Source organism: Mus pahari, chromosome 6, assembly GCF_900095145.1.
Source record: "Mus pahari chromosome 6, PAHARI_EIJ_v1.1, whole genome shotgun sequence".
Lineage (NCBI taxonomy): Eukaryota > Metazoa > Chordata > Mammalia > Rodentia > Muridae > Mus > Mus pahari.
In genome coordinates, this window is record NC_034595.1 from 81,873,547 (window position 1) to 81,884,503 (window position 10,957).

General features: G+C 49.8%; 1 long non-coding RNA gene across 1 annotated transcript in view; it reads right to left on the bottom strand.

Moving 5' to 3' along the window:
* The window catches only part of LOC110322755, a 10,079-nt gene extending 5,287 nt beyond the window's left edge, over window positions 1-4,792 (bottom strand). The window contains exon 1 of the long non-coding RNA XR_002380593.1: window positions 4,607-4,792. This is a non-coding gene — a long non-coding RNA (uncharacterized LOC110322755). The remainder of the gene's footprint in view (window positions 1-4,606) is intronic.
* Between the last annotated feature and the right edge of the window lie 6,165 nt (window positions 4,793-10,957).

Below are 10,957 nucleotides of genomic sequence, written 5' to 3' on the forward strand. Positions count from 1 at the left end.
TGAGAGAGAGAGAGAGAGAGAGAGAGAGAGAGAGAGAGAGAGAGAGAGAGAGAGAGAGCGATGTCAACACTCTGAGCCTTAGTTCCCTTCTCTGCATCTTGGGAGGATGATGGCCCTTGGGGTGTCGTGAAGGCACAATGGTCCCCAGTGCAGACAGGGCTGAGCTCTCTGTACCTGTTCCCTGAGTCTTCTGTAGAAAACGGCTTCGATAGGCACTGCTCTGAACGGGTCTCTCTTCTCTCCCGTGATGAAGGAGCTTTCTGCAGTCAAGCCTCGTTGTGTCAGAGAATGAGAGATTATCACGCAGTCTCAGATAGTCACCAGGGAACTTTTCCAGGGACAGAGACAAGAAGTGTCTCTGATAAGTTCTGCTTTATCTTGGCTCTTCACTGGGTGATAATGGCCACGGCCAGTCGTGTTCTGAATGCTTGAGTCCCAGGGCGTTCAAGGGCCCCGTTGTTTTTCCCGTGTTCCCTCCCACCCCATCTCTACCTTTGCAGGCAGGCGTGTTCCCAGGCTACAAACACCAGGTGGTGCAGGTTTGAAAAGTGAGTTGCCAAGGACACCTAAAAAAACCTGTGACTTTTTCTTTTTTAAGTTCCAGAAGCCTCCAGTCCCCCCCCCCCCCAAGGATAGAAGGACTGGCTTTTCAGAAATCTTTCCCAGGGAGGGAGCTGGGGACGCTATAAGAGAATGAGCAGAGGGCAAGGTGGAACCTGGAACGGAGGTACTGCAGCTCCATTACGAAGAGCAGAGCAGAGCCAGGACTGCCTCTCCATCTGACGTCATTGGCTAAGGTAGAGAGACACAGGACAGGGCTTAGAAGACAAAGTCCCTATGGTAATATGTTGCCACGCTCACTGGTGTGTGTGTGGGATACCAAGGGACTGCCACCAGGTCTCTTTCTTCCCAAATTATAGTAAAAAGAGACCAGTGCCATGTGGAAAGTCAGCTGCCATGCATAGCCGACCTCGTAGTCTCTACCTCAATAACCCAACCACCTCTGGAGACTAGGGATGGAGTCCGCTTTCGTCAGAGGGACACCGAGGCCCTGTGTGACTGGCCTGTGCTCCCTTGTCTGCCTCATCTTTTACTGACGCCCCTCCCCACCCCCATTAGACCCATTGACTGATCCTGGCCCTCTGAACACACCACCGCTTAGCTTTCCATTTTACAGTCAAATGCTGTTCCAGGCCTCCAGGCAAGCTTCTTACCCCAGCTTTTATGACCTTTCCCCCCATCTCTTTTGATCTCTTGCAGTCAATATTTTACCCTACCACCTCCAAAATTGTCCCAGCCCCACCATCTGAGCACCCCATACACCCTACAGGTCCTGTTGGCAATGGTGGGTTGCTTGAATACTGGGTATACACTAGCCATAAGCCCCAGCTGGGGCATTGGTACTTTGGTCAACCCTGCCCCTTCTCTTTGTGAGGGCCACAGGGCATGGCGCCCCTGATGTCTGCCTTAGCCTCTCTTTCCCCAGTCTGAGCCTGGCATAGAGCAGAAGCCGAGCTTATCACAGTCGCTTCAAGGCTACCAAGGCACTCCCTGAAATGCCCCGAGCCTCCTTTTGACCTTAGGTGACTTTTGTCAACTCTGTTCACACTGGAACCAGTTCCATCTAGCCTCATCCGGACAACTGAGGGCCCCTGTATTGAGGGGTGCAGCGTTGATCAGACAGGTGAGGGCGGTCTGGTAGCATCGAGATCAGAAGAGGAGCTCATCAGGTTTGGGGGCCTGGGTGTGTAGGACGCCGGCCTTAGGTGGTGAGGATGGTTTAGGATGAGCAGAGGGAAATGGGAAGGGACTCTAGAGTAATGATCGACAGAGTTGGGCACCTACTGCCACGTGAGAACAGCGGCATTATGGATTGTGTCTGTTTTCTCTGCCCCCCTCAAAGAGGTGTCCATATGCAGGTGAGGTCAGGTGAAATCTTATTAGTTAGATAAGGCTAGAGCCTGTGATTGGGCAGTGGCAAAAGGAGGAGCTGAAAGTTTTAGAGAGGGGACAGAGAAAGAGAGAGACAGAGACAGAGACAGAGACAGACAAGGTGAAGACGGAAAAGACAAGATGGAACCTGTAGAAGAGGATGATGAGCCGGAACCACGTGGTCCCAGAAGCCATAGTAACTGGGGATTTCATAGATAGACAACTTAGTAATGTAGAGCACATCTGTCCAATCTATGTATGCAGCATCTTATCTAGATCAATTGAGTTTTGTTGTTGTGTTGTTGTTTGTTTGTTTCTTTTTGGTTTTTCGAGACAGGGTTTCTCTGTGTAGCCCTGGCTGTCCTGGAGCTCACTTTGTAGACCAGGCTGGCCTCGAACTCAGAAANCCGCCTGCCTCTGCCTCCCGAGGGCTGGGATTAAAGGCGTGCGCCACCACGCCCAGTTGGTCAATTGAGTTTTGAGTTTGTCGTGTGGGTGTTTTGGGGGGTTGAGGATTTTCTGTTATAAATCTGGCAGGTAAAGTACAAACCTATGGAGTTTTCATTTTATGGGGCAAGGGGTTTAGAGCCAGTGGTAGGCTAGCTGCAGGGGACAGATGGCTTCAGAGTGTGGATTGCTTAGGTGGCAGGCTAACTAAGGGAACCTGGATAGACAGCTGCTTGTGGCACCCCATGGGGTCGGGGGAAGGGGCATGAGACCTCCGTTGCCAGCACATAGCCGGACATAGTGTGGATTTTTTTTTTTTTTAAATAATTCCACACTACACCGTGGGGCATCATCAAACAAGCCTTTGTAAAGGACCCTGAATCCCCTTCCCGCTTCAGGCAAGACTCAGACAAATGTAACCCATTGTACTGTGAGGGGTCCTCTGGTCAATGTGGCTGCATCAGGTTCAGTGGGGAGACCTGGATTCAGCTCATGGACCATCACTTAGAGCAATGCCCCGGCCTCAGTTCCTGTACCTGCGTGCTCCCAACGTGTGCTCTTTCTGCTTCTTGGGACCCCCCAGAAATGAGCACAGGCTGATGGTGTAGAGACAGGAGGCCTCTTATGCAAAGAGAGCAAGTGACAGCTGGAAGAGTGTTTGAGGACAGGGCACTATGAGGCCGCAGCAAGAATGAACATGTAGGCTTAGCACGTGTAGCTGATGAGCCTGTGTGCATTCATCTCTCTCCGCTCTCGACTGCGGGTGTGACGCATAGACGGTTGAAATTCTTGCCTTGCCTTTCTTCCCCACCATCACAGACTGTAAGCTGGGGTTGTCAGCTGAAATAATCCTGTCCCCCCCCCCCCNCCCCTGTGAGTGAGCTGGTTTTTGTCAAAGTAGTTTATCACAGCCACAGACATGTTTTCATCCTCTTCCAGGGATGAGGCCATCCCAGGCCATCCCAGGGGAGAGCAAGGGAAAGAGAAATGAAGAATCAGGGCTTCAAGTCCAAGTCCCAGGGGCAACAGTCCTCTGTGGTTGCTGCTCGGCTGGGTCTGCCCTCTGTTATGTTTTATAAAAAGATAAGGAGGGAAGGAATACGTTCAGATGTGTGGCTAGGTGTGGGGGAAAGGGTTGCCTCTGCGGGTCCCACGCCGAGGTATCCCTTGCCCCTGACGAACCAGTCACAGGATGGTATAGTATAGAATAGAGTTAATTCAGGGCATGGGGAGGGGAGTTGAGAGAGAGAGAGAGAGAGAGAGAGAGAGAGAGAGAGAGAAGCAGAGGAGGCAGTCCATGAGCATGTGGAGAGAGGGGGGAGGAGGGGGATGGGAAGGGAGAGAGAGCAGGAGCAAGAGGAGAGAGAGAGGGGGGCAAGCAGCCCCTTTTTTAGTGAGTCAGGCACACCTGGCTGTTGCCAGGTAGCTGTGGGGCGGAGCCTAGACAGAATGCTAGCATCCTCCACTCTGGAGGGGGCACTGAGTTTTCTGATCTGATGAAACCAACCTTCACTACTTGCCCCCTCTCTCTGTGCCCTGTGTGATTTCTTTTCTTCTGGGGGTGTCTTGCTTTTGATCCACAGCTGTGGCGGGGAGCTTGAAATACCCCCAAATAGTCTGCTTACCAGAGAGACCACGATACCCCCGTCAGCCCTGATCAATACCCACTACTGTATGCTGACCACCTGCTCTGGACACCATGCTGGAGGCCGAGGACACGGTGGAGTCAGATACAGTCCTGGCCTCGGTGTGGAATGGGAAGGAAAAGCAGACATTGAGAGAAAACTCCTTGTGAGCCCAGTGGGAAATGCGCCCTTACTGTAGGGCACAGGCAGGGAACAAAATTTCGCAAAAACACTGGGGTTTGGGGGACCCATCATCATCTTGAGTCCCCCCATGGCAGTGGACTTCAGAGACCCCAGTTACAGCCCCGTGCTTCTCCGTGTCTGGACGGATCCTTGTTGAGACCTGGGGAGTGGGCAGCTTCAGGAGCAGCGCCCGCCCAGTCCCAGACCACACAGCACACCTTCTCTTGCTAGAGGTAATTATACCTCCCGGAGGTTAATTGGTAAGGAAACAGCAAGGCAGTTATTTTAACGGGTGATTGTTAAGATCATGCTGGAGGCTTGCGGCATAATAGGTAATTTCCTGGGACAGAACAAGAGTGGAGTCAATTCCACTTAGCGGGAGCCGCCCATCCTGGGGAGCAGCCTGCCTGCACTCACACCTGTGCAATCACATCTGCTTAGATTCCAGCAGGCGTCTCTTCTCTGAGCAGAGTAGGGCCAGTTTGCTGAGACCCCTGCTCAACAGACCACAAGGACTCAGGGAGCATCCTTTCCCAGGTTCCTCCACGATTCTCAGACCCCCAGGGGCCAGACAGCCTGTGTGCCTGTTGTGTTTGCTCATTCAGCGAGCGACCCTTTGACCTTCGCCTTTATCCACCCATTCACACTTCCATCCCCTTACCTTCTCAACTAATGTGAAAATCTAAAGCTATCTCTCTTAGATGGAGATTGGGGAGATAATCTTTCTAGATAGAGCCCAGGCTAGCCTTGAACTTGTGATCCTCTGTGTCAGCCCCTCAAGTACTGAGATGACAGGTTTGTTATTTCTTGCAGTCATTCATGTGTGTTTACACTTTCCCTCCATCATTACTGGACGTGTTTCCCCCTTTCATTTGATGGTACTTTATTTATCCATTTTCCCCTCCAATACTCACATGTGAGGACTGGGGATACAGCTCAGTGGTAGAGTGCTTGCCTAGCACCCAGAAGCTCCCGTGTTAAATCCCCATTATCAGCATCTATACCTCTATACATATATAATCTATCCACATCATCTATACATATGAATACATACATATATACACACACATGTGTACACCTATATATCCAGCTATTCATTCACTTTTTAATTCATTCATCCATTCATTCCTCCTTTAATTGACTCATTCATTTACTTATTATTAAAGGACAAAATTCCAACCATTTAGTTCGAGGGTTGTAATTGACTTCATTTTGTAATTCTAGAATGGAGTAGGACACAGCTCTACAAAGCAATGAGTGTCCCCATGGGTTGGTTTTATAGACAGAAGGGCTGAGGAGAAGCAGTCATAAAAACAAAAAAACTGAAAAACTCCCAGAGGGTTAGAGAGGAAATACTAATAGCCAATTCAAACGGAATCAACAATATAAAGGCAGGCTTATTGAAAGACAGCTCTCAAGCGGGTTTGCCCAGCTCTCAGGTGGAGGTCAGTGGAGTTGAGCATCCAGGCTCAAACAAGGGGACTTTATAGAGCTTAGGCGAGGGGTGATGACGTGCCAGCTAGGAGCTGGGACTGTGCTGAGTGAGATAAGCTGGTCTCATAAGTGCAGTTTACATGGTGGTTACCATGGGCCTGGGGTGGTGTCAAGAACAAAGAGATGTTGGTCCAAGGGTACAGAATTTAATCACACAGGAAGAATGAGTTTGGGGGTCACTGTGTAGTATGACATCATAGTGAAAGATGTCAGTGGTCATAGTGTGTGAAATTATATTAGAGGCTCTCCAGAGCTGTGGCCAAATACTTTACAGGAAGCCACCTAAGGAAGAGCTTTCTTTAGCTTGAGATCCGTGGCTTCATCCTTTTATGGTGGTGTTCTAATATGCCTTTATGTTACTGTGAGATACATGTTCCAACCAAAGTCAACTTAGGGGAAGAAAGTATTTACCCAGATAGCACTGAGAGGAGACAAGAGGATCAGGAGCTCTCAGGGTCATCCTTAGCTACACATCAAGTTCCAAAACAGCCTGGGCTACATGAGACTCTGCCTCAAAAAAAAAAAAAAGTCACAGTCTATCATTGAGGAATGCCAGGGTAAGGATCCCAAATAGGAGTTTGAAGTGGAAACTTAAGGATTTTTTGGAAAGTTAGTTGGATGGTGTTTTGCTGGGGCAAAGAGGTGAAGGAACGTTTCCTTAAAGTGGATTCAGGTGTGCAAGGCTAAGGCCAACTCGTGGAGGAACGTTTCCCTGAAGCAGACACAGGAGAGAGGATGTTCTGTTAAAGCAAGCACATGACACGTGATAAAGGATTCTTTGCTAACAACATACGTGTATTGGTCTGCCTTACATTGTGTAGTTGAACTGCATTTGTCGGGACTCTATAGAGAGAAATGCACTAAAAATCCTTCTGGTGGTGTGCCGTAGTTTCTTGCTGCTTCTGAGGACTCGGGCTGATTGGATGCATGTGCTGAGGCAAGACACGTGGAGGACACGTGATGTTTGGAGGGTATAAATAGGACTCCACAGAGTGACAGAGATAGAGCTTTTTCTTGTACAGCTAGCTGTACAACGCTTGTGGATCGCTGATCTTTACTTCCCTGAGAGAGGCACAACTGAGAACTTCTCCTGGTGTTCCTATTGGTCCCTCCAGCTGACTCAAGCTGAGGTTGAGGCCTGACTGTCTCTGCTAGCTCATGTCCCTACTGTTGCTAATCGGATTCTACTGAACTGGATGGCTGGTGTGTCTCTGAAGTGTTTGTGAGTGGATCGAGCTGCCACTGCTAACCTGTGAACTGAACTGCTGCTTTCCAGATAACATGGACAGGAGTTGCTCCAAAGGATATTTCTAAATGGGTCCACTTCCCTTGGATCCTTTCTTTTCCATACCTTTGGTGGGTGGTGGGTCACAAGGAAGGTTAAAGTGTTTAAGAACCATCATTAAAAATGAGATTTGAAAAAAAAAAATTAAAGTTACAGGAGCTTGAAGCAAAACCCACAGAGGAACGTTGCTTATTGGCCCTGTCTCCAGGTCATGTTCAGCTGGCTTTCTGATATGGCCCAGGACCACCTTCCTAGGGATGGTGCTGCCAACAGTGGGCACATCAACCATCAGTCAAGACAATCTCTCACAGATGTGCCTCCCTCAGATGCCACAGGGTATCCAAGGCAGGAGGAGCCTTTTCAGGTCACCGGGTGGCCTCTTCCTGGTCACTCGAGGGACCAGCAAGTACCCTGGGAGACAGGGCAGAGGCGCTGAGGTACATCAGGTTCTCCATTTTCAGGTGGAGATGAGGTTGTGATTGAGCTTCTGAGCCCAGATTTGTTTAAGGTTAGTGTTGGGCAGTCTAGCATTAGGATGGCCAACATAAGCTGCCTCCCTCTGCCTCAGTGTCACAAGATGTCTGGTTGGGGAGGTTGGTCAAGAAGATGAAGGTGACTGGGTGTGACATTCACCCAATAGGTGCCCAGAGAACCAAGAATCATAGTAAGGGGACAGAGCATAGTGCCAGCCTTGTGGTGGCAGCCTGTGTCATGGGCAGTTGAGGCTGGACAGGGTGGGAGAACCAACATATCAGACTCTGAAATCTCACCAGATGATGGATGAGACACCTGCAGAAGGACGCAGATTCAAAGAAATCCGGAAGGGAACTCCCTGGTGTGCACCATGATGTCAACGCTCCCTTCTAATTCATCAAAACCACAGATAGGGTCACCCAGCACTCACTGAGCCAATTAATTGTCTTGTGCTCCGTTTCATGAACTCAGCTATGCAGGAGCGGCAGCACTGTTATCATCTTCAATAGAACACAGAGCATTGGAGGGGAAGGCACCCCCCCCCAGGCCCCTCAGATGGCAAATGACTTAAGACCAATGCCTCTGCCTGTGTGCTCAGAATCCACCCAGGAATGCAGTGAAGTCGCGAGAGTCAGGCTCTGTTGCCACCCACCTGGCCCCTCTGTGTTGTCCAACTTTAGGTAGGGGCAGGTGTTAAAGAGTCATTGCTCAGAAGGAGGGGGTGGTGCGTATGGGCTGTGGCTCTCGGAAGCTGACATGGGAGAGACAGGGAGCACAGCTGCCTGACAAACATCAAAAGATGTCCTTAGCACCGTCTTTTTCAGTTGGGCCAGGAGTCGCTAACCACTGGTCCACCCAGGTGTGCTATTGAGAGGCATGAGAGGCAGTGAGAGTCTCCAAAGCTGAGCGTCTCCATCAGTCAATCAACAAACTTCCACGAGGACCTGTTGGGTGCTAAGTATGGGGGCTGTGAGAAGCTAGCCTCACAGAGCTGACTTCTGGCAATGAGGAAGGACAGGACTCTCTGTCCTGCCTGCTGTGGCTGCTGTCTCAGTCATCACGGGGGAAGTTTCTGGCTCATGTTCCGGTCTCCCGCTGCTCTGTTCCAGGAGCTCCGTCTCTCCCCGTCAAAGGCTGTTATTAGTTGCTTTAATTTGTTTTTAATTTCCCCAGAATCATTAGAAAGAGAAAAGTCCAGACAAGTGGTGCCCAGACAGTGGATTCAAGCAGGAAACGTCTTGTTCATTCCCATAAGAAATAACCAGGTTAATGCAAATTAATTCAAGGCCAGCCATAACTGAAGAAGAAAATGGAGCCTGTTAACTTCATTTTTTTCCTGTGGTATTGATCTATTCATCACCATAGCTCACGGGGAACAAACATGCTCTTCAGGAGTTTCCCAACTGAAAATAAATGCATCATTAAGTTAAACATGGGGACCTGAGAGTAGCCTTGGTGTCAGGCCACTAATGAACGTCATTACAGGGAAGGCTCCAGAGTCCTCAGAGGGGCCTTCCTGTCTCCTGGAGCTCAGTAATTGTGCTTTGTGAAATGGAGGGAGAAAGAAAAGGGTCTGAGAGAGAGGGCACTGCCCAGCGGCTTTGGCCATGAGGGCCTTGATTAAGTCGGCCAACTTTGACCTCAAAGAGGCATGAGAGGGAGAATAGATCCTGGCTCTGTGAGTGTGTGTGTGAAGGAGTGTGTGTGTGTGTGTGTGTGTGTGTGTGTGTGTGTGTGTGAGAGAGAGAGAGAGAGAGAGAGAGAGAGAGAGAGAGAGAGAGAGAGAGAGAGAGAGAGAGAGAGAGAGAGAGAGAGAGAGAGAGAGAGAGAGAGAGAGAGAATACAGTTAAATGCTCTTGTCTTGTACTGACTCACCTGGGTAAGTAAAACGTTTGAGATTTGAACCCAGGTCAGTGGAACTCTGGGTGGGGACTCGTCCTATGATCCCTCTCTGTAACAGTCCCCCAAACCTTACTAAGCCCCCAGACCTTGGTATACTTGATGCCATCACACCATCATTGTGGCTTATTTCCAGGGCCCTTCGTCCTTATGTCCCAAGAGTCTAGAGAGCCACAGGCACCCAGCTGACTACTAAGAGAGAAAACGGAGAAGAAGTTACATGAATTTAGGACACCCTGGCTCAGGGACGTATTCCAGGTGAAGACACTCTCTGACTCTCAGGCCTTATCAGCAAGATGGGAGGTGTCCTTCCTACCCAAGCACTCACTCTGGAGATGGAAGGATCTGAAAAAGCTTCAGACACCCATGGTGCTCAACTCCAGTCCTGCCTCAGGCTCCTGGTACAGTCATTTGGGGTCTAGTCCCTAGGAGGGTGACCTATCCCCTCACAGGTGACAGATGGAGGGGCAGAACTGACTCAAACCCTGGGCCTGCCATGACCAAGGTACCAAACAGAACACAGAGAAGGCTGTGACCTCTGAGTGTCCACAGCTGGGTGGAGAGCAAGAAGTGATCGGGCTTCAGACACAGTCCAGGTCCATGGTTGGGTAAGTAGGCAAAGGTTATGGACACAAAGACAAACAAACCCCTGGTAGCAACCTAGGAGAGAATTTGGCAAGTGACTTGGAGAGGCGCTCTCCTACTTTACTCCCTGTTGTGTTGTGATAAAAGCAAGCAAGTTGTGGCGGAAGAGTTTATTTCAGCTTATGCTCTCAGCCCACCACGGAGAGACACTAGGGCAGGAACTTAAACAGAAATCTGAAGGAGACCATGGAGGAATGTTGGTTACTGGCTTACTCTCTGAATCAGGGTCAGTTACCATTCTTCCATAGTCCAAGTTCTCCTGCGTAGGGGATAGTGCTGCCCACAGTGAGCCAGGCTAGGGGATGGTGCTGCCCACAGTGAACTGGGCTTTTCCACACCGACATCAGTCAAGGCAATCTTTCTCAGGTACAGCCTCAGCAACAGGCCAAGGTTTCTGTTGTGGTTTCCTCTTCCCATGTGACTTCAGGTTGCTTCAAGTTAACAATAAAAGTCATACAGGACAGTGAGTGTCAGAGGGGACAGCAGAACTACCTTTTCAGAGGGTCTGTCCCACTGAATGGAGGCTGAAGGCTGGACAGGTGGGGACAAGAGGAGACAGCTGAAACCCAGATGTGCAGGCTCTGATGGATGGACTGCTACTGTCTCAAAGCCTGCATGCTGTATGTTCTGTGAATTCACGAATCAGGGAGGAGACTTCATTAAGCACATGATAGGATCTGGGTCTGCTTTTTTCCATGTATGGTCATACTTGATCCTCAAGAACCCTCTGCCAAACCACCCAAGAGCAGTTCGCATCTCTGTGAGGAATAGGGCCTTGTAGGGTTAAAAATAATAATAAGCTGCCTAAGATACCCAAAAGAAGAAGTGGGGTCTGTGAGAACATGAACTTTTCACCCTCCCCTGCTGAACAATGGTTCCCGGAGCAGTCCTGTACGAAAAGTTTCCTGGAACAACCACAATAACTCATAGCCTCCGGTCACAATGTTTCAATGCCCCTGTAAAATGTCACCAC